Below are 9,001 nucleotides of genomic sequence, written 5' to 3'. Positions count from 1 at the left end.
GGTGCTTTCAGATGCCCCGTTATAACCAAGATGATTTTGCACAATCAAAAGAATGTTACAGTGCTAGACGCTTCAATAGCACATATACTAATACTCGAATGATACAGAGATTAGCATGGCCCCTGCGCAAGGATGACACACAAATTCGGAGAAGCGTTCCATATTTTTTTACAATTTTGAGCATTAATATAATAATATTATGAATACGATTCACAGAAAATTTTTAAAGTTTACTGAAAGAAAACAAGATTACATACAACTTGCAACTATTTATTTGCCTTCTTGACTGCTTTGCTATGCTATGCTAAGTCACTTCAGTCGTGTCCGACTCTGTGCGACCCATAGACGGCAGCCCACCAGGCTCCCCTGTCCCTGGGATTCTCCAGGCAAGAACACTGGAGTGGGTTGCCATTTCCTTCTCCAATGCACGAAAGTGAAAAGTGAAAATGAAGTCGCTCAGTCATGTCCAACTCTTAGTGACCCCATGGACTGCAGCCTACCAGGCTCCTCCGTCCATGGGGTTTTCCAGGCAAAAGTACTGGAGTGGGGTGCCATTGCCTTAGGACTCTGCATGTGCTTCTATAGTGTGAATTATTTGGTAGGTTGCTCTTTCTGGTAGACTTTCCCACCATTTTAAAGTAAAGATACACATCTTTCAACCCTGAAATTAGGTGCATTAATTTTAACAAATTATTTTTGAGTTAAAAAAATGTAGAAATTTTGATATAGTTAATATAATCAATTAGTTGCATTGGGAGAAGACAGACTATTTTAATAAATGATTAGTTTATGAAAGTATCCAACTATGTTGATAAGAAGAAAATAAAATTACAAAATGCATGTTACAGTGCCCCAAAGATGCTTGGAAAACTAGTAAGTCATGGCAGATGACATGAATATTCATGAAGTTTTAATTTCATGCAGTTATGCATTTCTCACAAATCACTTTGGTTATGTGATCCTCACACTGAGGGATTTGTTTGCATAAAGTCATTTATGATTTCAGTTGTTAAACTATAATATTTTATAGCATTTATTCAGTCCATCCTGATTTCTTTAAGGTTTAAATATTACCGTTTTCCCTGAAAACTAAAAATTCTCTTCTGGAGTAGAGGACCCTGTCAGCTCCTGTTGTTAGAATTGCAACTGCCCTGAGATGGTCTTGAGTTTTAAGAACACATTTTACTTTCACTGTAGACTTCTCAAATTCAGTAACCTGTCCTTCATTATAAAAGATCACTGCAACCCAGTCACCATCTTCGTGGGGGTGGGGGTCGCTTCACTCAGTTTGTAGGATCTTAGTCCCCCAGCAGAGATTGAACACGCTCTCTTGGAAATGAAAGCATGGAACCCTAACCACCAGAGAATTCCCTCCACACGGTCCTGTACTCTAAATCTTGTTGTAGGATTTTCCCCTCATCCAGTCTTGATGATATATATTGACCCATCTTGTTCTTTTCTGATAACCATGATGAGTAATGACTATACTTTTTGCAGGCTAAAGCTAAAACGCAGCAAGACTAACCAGCCCCTCTAAGAATGAAGCCTGTTCTCAATAACGCTTTGCGGAGGGGCTGGGGTGGACGGGAGGCTAATATAGTGTGTCTGGGTGTGCTCAGTCGTGTCCCACTCTTTGCAACCCCATATAGACATTGGATCAATTCATAATAATGGAGGGTTTTGGTGACTACGACTCAAGTATCCACGTTATAATCACAATAATAGTCATTAAGACTATAATATTCTCTGCCATTACTGCACTCCAGCAATGCAAAAATCCACATGCAACAAAATGGCCACATCACTGGACAGTTTTCACTCTGTCATGGCGACTTCCTGCAGAGTATAAATGTGATGTGAGGACTGAGCTAAATCCTATGCCTCTGCCAAATGAGTGTGGCACAAATATACTATGTTAAGGCCGCTGTGTGCTTCATTACTCAGATTAATAGAAGACATGCTTATGAAATTAGAGCATGAAAATAGACACTATCCAGAATCTAGACAACACACAAAAGTAACTGCATAACAAGGACACGGGACGGATTCCGGTCCAAATATTACCATGCTGTTATAAACCGGCTAAACCAGTGAGTTGCTTAGCAGAGAACAGTGACTCTGCACTCTAGAACCACTCAAGAGCTTTAAAAATGCTGATGCTCAATCCCCACACACAGAGAGAAAAATTTAATTGGCCCAGGGTGGAGTCCTGGGCATAAGATTTTTAGAAACTGTCCAACTCCTTTGGTTGACCGCCATGATTGTGAAGCGCTGGGCCATGAACAGAGGCCCCAGGGAAAGTCAGACTTCTTTGGGCAAGATATTCCAGTAGGGGGCGCTCAGCTGATTCCATGTTTCTTAACGTCCATCAGTGTCCCAAGTGTTAACCGATTTTCAGAGAGGCCTTTCTAACATAGATACTACTCTAATTGTTTTCAAAGTTTTTAAAAATTTTCTAAAAGTAACGGGAATTCCCTGATGGTCCAGTGGTTGGAACTCCACTGCGGGGCAGAGGATCAATCCCTGAACGGGGAACTAAGGTCTCCCAAACCCTATGCTATGCTATGCTATGCTAAGTCACTTCAGTCATGTCCAACTCTGTGTGACCCCATAGACGGCAGCCCACCAGGCTCCCCCGTCCCTGGGATTCTCCACGCAAGAACACGAGTGGGTTGCCATTTCCTTCTCCAGTGAATGAAAGTGAAAAGTGAAAGTCAAGTCGCTCAGTCCTGTCCGACCCTCAGCGACCCCATGGACTGCAGCCCACCAGGCTCCTCCGTCCATGGGATTTTCCAGGCAGGAGTACTGGAGTGGGGTGCCATTGCCTTCTCCCAAACCCTATAGCGTGACCAAATAATAATGATAATAAAATCTACAGTATCTTCGGATTTCAGGTTCAATATGGCAGATTAAATATATCCATTTATCTCCACTCTGTCCACAAAACCCCACTAAATGACAGTAAAAGAATAAAAAGAAAAGATATGTTCTTATTGACTAAACAGGAGAGCAAGTAACAGCAGCCAAGTGGGGACAAGGACATTTTAATGCTTCAATACCCTGGAAAGCTCAGGAATTCTAAGCTATCTCTGAAGTTTGAGGAAAAATTGATATCAGAGTGGGCATCTAGCCTGTCTGCTACATTTTAAACAAAACGAAGAAACAGCAGTATAAGCATATTATGAATTATAGAAGCAAACAGATGAAACTGCTAAGGATGTAAAATGGTTGCTTCTGCGAAGTGGAATCTGGGATGGGAAAAAGCATTTCTGGGTTTTGCTCTTCTGAGAGCCCTGTGTCATTTGGCCTTTAAAATTAAATTCTGAAAGGAATCATCCTTCAATTAAAAAATAAATTTAAAAACAGCAACAACAGAAAAAGATAATATTAAGTATATACAAAACTTACATTTTTTAAAAAAGCTGCTTTTGGAATGCATTTGGGAGTAAAAGTATGCAAATACTGTAGATAATGTAAAATTGTAAAATCTTTCCAGGTGACAGGTGGGTAATATGTATCAAAAATTTCAATGTGTGGAACATTTGGTCTGGCATTTTCACTCTAGGAATTTGTCATGAGGAAGTAATTGGACAACCACTGCTTTGGTTATAAAACAGAAAAATTGTAAACTATCTCCACGCCCTACACCAGAATTTTGATTTGAACAAGTGATGGCTCCTCCATACAGTGAAATTATATGCAAATACTTTAAATGATGGATTGCACACGTATCAGATGGTCAAAAATTCTGAAAACACCAAGAGTTGCTGGGCATATGAAACCACGAAATGCTGATATAGTGCCGTTGAGTGTGCACCGGTACACTGTCTTGGGAGAAAAAGCAAAAATTTGCATTACATAAATGAAAAGTTAAATATACACTTTGATCAGCAATTCTCATAGGGAGTCTAAAATGACTCCCATGAACTATAGAGTGCATGGAATTCTCCAAGCCAGAATACTGGAATGGGTAGCTATTCTCTTCAGGGGATCTTTGCGACCCAGGACTCGAATCCAGGTCTCCTGCATGGAAGGTTGCTGTTTTACCAGCTGAGGCCTTCTACGGATTTTTACAAATACTACATCCTGGGGTGGGAGGAGGGAGAAGTGAATGAACACAACTACCTATATAAGTTTACGACCTACTTCCTTAAGTTTATGAGCAAAGAAAACGAACCTATATGAATAATGCAACTATGAAAGTTGACTTAAAAAAAAGACGTGGCTCACCTGGTAAACAATTGGCCTGCATTGCAGGAGACCCGGGTTCGATCCCTGGGTTGGGAAGATCCCAGAAAAGCGGAAGGCTAACCACTCCACTATACTAGCGTGGAAAATTCCATGGACTGCATAGTACATGGGGCCGCAAATAGGTCGTACACGACTAACTGACTTCCACGACCAAACCCGAAATGGTAAACAAAGAAAGCTTCAAAGTCTGAAACAGTCGGCCGAAGCCTGTTATTTTCCAAGTTCTACTTTTTGACACCAAAATATTGGTCTTGTTTAGTCTTACAAGACCTCCAAAAATTGGTTGGGTGAGATAATATTCCCTTTCTTGGTTCTACTTGACTTAGTCTGCACGGTGGTACCGGAGACTAAGAACAAGCAGGACCAAGAAAGGGAGTGTGGATACCAGACTGGGCCTCGGCACGGACTGTTGGGAGGAAGCGCACTCCTAATACACTGAGGATGAGAAAGAAAAAAAAACAGTCTCAGTGAAGAGGTTGTAGCAGATCTTTTCACGTTAATGGAAGAAGGCTCATTCTTCGAAATACTATGTTTAAAGGAAATCTACGATAAATTCAAATAATAAATTGAACATATTGGGTGCGGTGCGTGTTCGTTATGCAAATGAACGCTGAGGCCCCGCCCCCGAGATTCACGCCTCCCCCCCATACCAGCTCCCGTGAAGCCAGCTTCCAGTCCGTTGTTCCCAGGCCCCTGACTCCATGTTTTCTCCTCCTCGACACTCTGGGTCTGATTTCTTTTGAATAAGGCTTTTCTTGATGGCTTAAGATAATGATATATGGGCGCTGCATTTGACAGAGAAGGTTCCCTATAATGTCGAATGAAACAGTGTGCTGAGTGCACAGTCGTGCCAAACTATTTGTGACCCCATGGACTGTAACCCTCCAAGGTACCTCTGTCGGTAGAATTCTCCAGGAACAATAGTGCACTGGGTAGCCATTCCCATCTTCAGAAGCTTCCCCAAGATCGAATCTGGGTCTCCCGCTTTGTAAGCGGACTCTTGACCTTGATGCTAATCGGTATTTGGAGAGGCAATGGCACACCACTCCAGTACTCTTGCCTGGAAAATCCAATGGATGGAGGAGCCCGGAAGGCTGCAGTCCATGGAGTCGCTGTGGGTCGGACACGACTAAGCGATTTCACTTTCACTTTTCACTTTCATGCATTGGAGAAGGAGATGGCAACCCACTCCTGTGTTCTTGCCTGGAGAATCCCAGGGACGGGGCATCCTGGTGGGTGGCCGTCTATGGTTCGCACAGAGTCGGACACGACTGAAGTGACTCAGCAGCAGCAAACAATAATTAAAAAAAAAAAAAGAAGAAAGAAAGAAATATGACTGCCAAAATAGGAGGGCCAGGTTCCATCCCAGGGTCGTGAAAACTGTCCACTTAATTTGCTCAGTTCTGTCCGACCGGCTTTTCTGCTGCTGCTGCTAAGTCACTTCAGTCGCGTCTGACTCTGTGTGAACCCATAGACGGAAGCCCACCAGGCTCCACCGTCCCTGGGATTCTCCAGGCAAGAACACTGGAGTGGGTTGCCATTTCCTTCTCCAATGCATGAAAGTGAAAAGGAAGTCACTCAGTCGTGTCCGACTCTTAGCGACCCCATGGACTACAGCCTACCGGGCTCCTCCATCCATGGGATTTTCCAGGCAAGAGTACTGGAATGGGGTGCCATTGCCTTCTCCGACTGGCTTTCCTAACCGTCCCTAACTTCCAGAGCATTTGCAAACTCATGTCCACCGAGTCGGTGATGCTATCTAATCGTTTTTCCCAATGTCGTCCCTTTCTCCTCCTGTCTTGGATCTTTCCCGGCACTAGAAAAATCTCCTGGAAAACCCATTCACGATTATGAGAACCAAAGGCCAATCAATCTTACTGACCAATCAACCTGACCTGACCCTGAGAAATCTGTATGCAGGTCAATAAGCAACAGAACTGTACATTGAAAATCTGGCTGGTTCCAAATCGGGAAAGGAGAATGTCAAGTCTGCATATTGTCACCCTGCTTATTTAACTTATATGCAGAGTATATCATGTGAAATATCACGCTGGATGAAGCACAAGCTGGAATGAAGATTTCTGGGAGAAACATCAATAACCTCAGACATGCAGATAACACCACCCTTATGGCAGAAAGCAAAGAACTAAACAGCCTCTTGATGAAAGTGAAAGAGGAGATGAAAGGGACATTGACTCATTATATAGCACCCACTGTCTCGGTGGTCATGTGTTTGAACCAGCCCCAGGAGAACTGTTTGGAGACGACTGAGCAAAGGAACTGGACAATTTTTATGACCCAGGGATGGAACTGGCTCCTCCTATATTGGTAGACAAATTTTGTTTTAAATTACTGATTAGAGTCACCCTGGTGGCTTAGACAGTTTAGAGTCCGCTTACAATAAATATGGGAGACCCAGGTGCACTCCTTGGGAAGAATCTCCTGGACAAGCTACCCACTTGGGTATGGCTACCAGGGAATGGCTACCCACTGCAGTATTCTTGCCTGGAGAATTCCACGGACAGAGGAGCCTGTAGGGTTACAGTCCATGGGGTCACAAATAGTTTGGCACGACTGTGCACTCAGCACACTGTTTCATTCGACATTATAGGGAACCTTCTCTGTCAAATGCAGCGCCCATATATCATTATCTTAAGCCATCAAGAAAAGCCTTATTCAAAAGAAATCAGACCCAGAGTGTCGAGGAGGAGAAAACATGGAGTCAGGGGCCTGGGAACAACGGACTGGAAGCTGGCTTCACGGGAGCCGGTATGGGGGGAGGCGTGAATCTCGGGGGCGGGGCCTCAGCGTTCATTTGCATAACGAACACGCACCGCACCCAGTATGTTCAATTTATTATTCGAATTTATCGTAATTTCCTTCAAACATAGTATTTCGAAGAATGAGCCTTCGTCCATTAAGGTGAAAAGATCTGCTACAACCTCTTCACTGGGACTGTTTTTTTTTTTCTTTCTCATCCTCAGTGTATTAGGAGTGCGCTTCCTCCCAACCGTCCGTGCCGAGACCCGGTCCGGTATCCGCCCTCTCTTTCTTGGTCCTACTTGAGCTTGGTCTCCGGTACCACCGTGCAGACTAAGTCAAGTAGAACCAAGAAAGACAATCTTGCTTTCCCAACTAATTTTTGGAGGTCTTGTAAGACTAAACAAGACCAATATTTTGGTGTCAAAAAGTAGAACTTGGAAAATAACTGGTTTCGTCCGATTATTTTAGGCTTTGAAGCTTTCTGCGTTTACCATTTCGGATTTCGGGGTTTGGTCGTGGAAGTCAGTTAGTCGTGTACGACTTATTTGCGACCCCATGTACTATGCAGTCTGTGGAATTTTCCAGGCTAGTATAGTGGAGTGGTTAGCTTTCCCCTTTTCTGGTATCTTGCCAACCCAGGGATCGAACCCGCATCTCCTGCAATGCAGGCAAGTTGTTTACTCTGTGAGCCACGTTTTTGTTTTTTTTTTTTTTTTTTTAATCCTAGAAGGCAATGGCACCCCACTCCAGTACTCTTGCCTGGAAAATCCCATGGACGGAGCAGCCTGGTAGGCTGCAGTCCATGGGGTCTCTAGGAGTCGGACAGGACTGAGCGACTTCACTTTCACTTTTCACTTTCATTCACTGGAGAAGGAAATGGCAACCTACTCCAGTGTCCTTGCCTGGAGAATCCCAGGGACGGGGGAGCCTGGTGGGCCGCCGTCTGTGGGGTCACACATAGTCAGACACGACTGAAGCGACTTAGCAGCAGTTCACAGTTATTACTACTGGATTTAGTGGTATTCAACTTTCATAGTTGCATTATTCATATAGGTTCGTTTTCTTTGTTCACAAACTTAGGGAGGTAGGTCGTAAACTTATGTAGGTAGGTGTGTTCGTTCACTTCTCCCCCCTCCCACCCCAGAATGTAATATTTGTAAAAGTCTGTAGAAGGTCTCAGGCTTCCCTGGAATACCGCTCAGCTGGTAAAACAGCAACCTTCCATGCAGGAGACCTGGGTTCGAGTCCTGGGTCGCAAAGATCCCCTGGAGAAGAGAACTACCCATTCCAGTATTCTGGTCTGGAGACTTCCATGCTCTCTATAGTTTATGGTTGTCATTTTAGACTCCCTATGAGAATTGCTGATCAAAGTGTATATTTAACTTTTCAGTTCAGTTAAGTCGCTCAGTCGTGTCCGACTCTTTGCAACCCCATGAATTACAGCACGCCAGGCCTCCCTGTCCATCACCAACCCCAGAGTTCACTCAAACTCGCGTCCATCGAGTCAGTGATGCCATCCAGCCATCTCATCCTCTGTCGTCCCCTTCTCCTCCTGCCCCCAATCCCTCCCAGCATCAGGGTCTTTTCCAATGAATCGACTCTTTGCATGAGGTGGCCAAAGTATGGGGGTTTCAGCTTCAGCATCAGTCCTTCCAATGAATATTCAGGGCTGATCTCCTTTAGGATGGACTGGTTGGATCTCCTTGCAGTCCAAGGGACTCTCAAGAGTCTTCTCCAACACCACAGTTCAAAAGCATCAATTCTTCGGCGCTCAGCTTTCTTCACAGTCCAACTCTCACATCCATACATGACCACTGGAAAAACCATAGCCTTGACTAGATGGACCTTTGTTGGCAAAGTAATATCTCTGCTTTTGAATATGCTATCTAGGCATAACTTTCCATCCAAGGAGTAAGTGTCTTTTAATTTCATGGCTGCACTCACCATCTGCAGTGATTTTGGAGCCCCCCAAAATAAAGTCTGACAC

General features: G+C 44.0%; 1 non-coding gene across 1 annotated transcript; it reads left to right on the top strand.

The window, feature by feature from the left end:
- The first annotated feature begins 60 nt into the window (after positions 1-60).
- Positions 61-168, top strand: LOC138986518 (U6 spliceosomal RNA). The gene has a single exon (XR_011463334.1). It is a non-coding gene; the product is annotated as a U6 spliceosomal RNA (small nuclear RNA).
- Positions 169-9,001: the final 8,833 nt, after the last annotated feature.

The sequence above is a fragment of the Bos mutus genome, chromosome X (genome assembly GCF_027580195.1).
Source record: "Bos mutus isolate GX-2022 chromosome X, NWIPB_WYAK_1.1, whole genome shotgun sequence".
Lineage (NCBI taxonomy): Eukaryota > Metazoa > Chordata > Mammalia > Artiodactyla > Bovidae > Bos > Bos mutus.
This window is presented reverse-complemented; position numbering and strand designations above follow the sequence as displayed.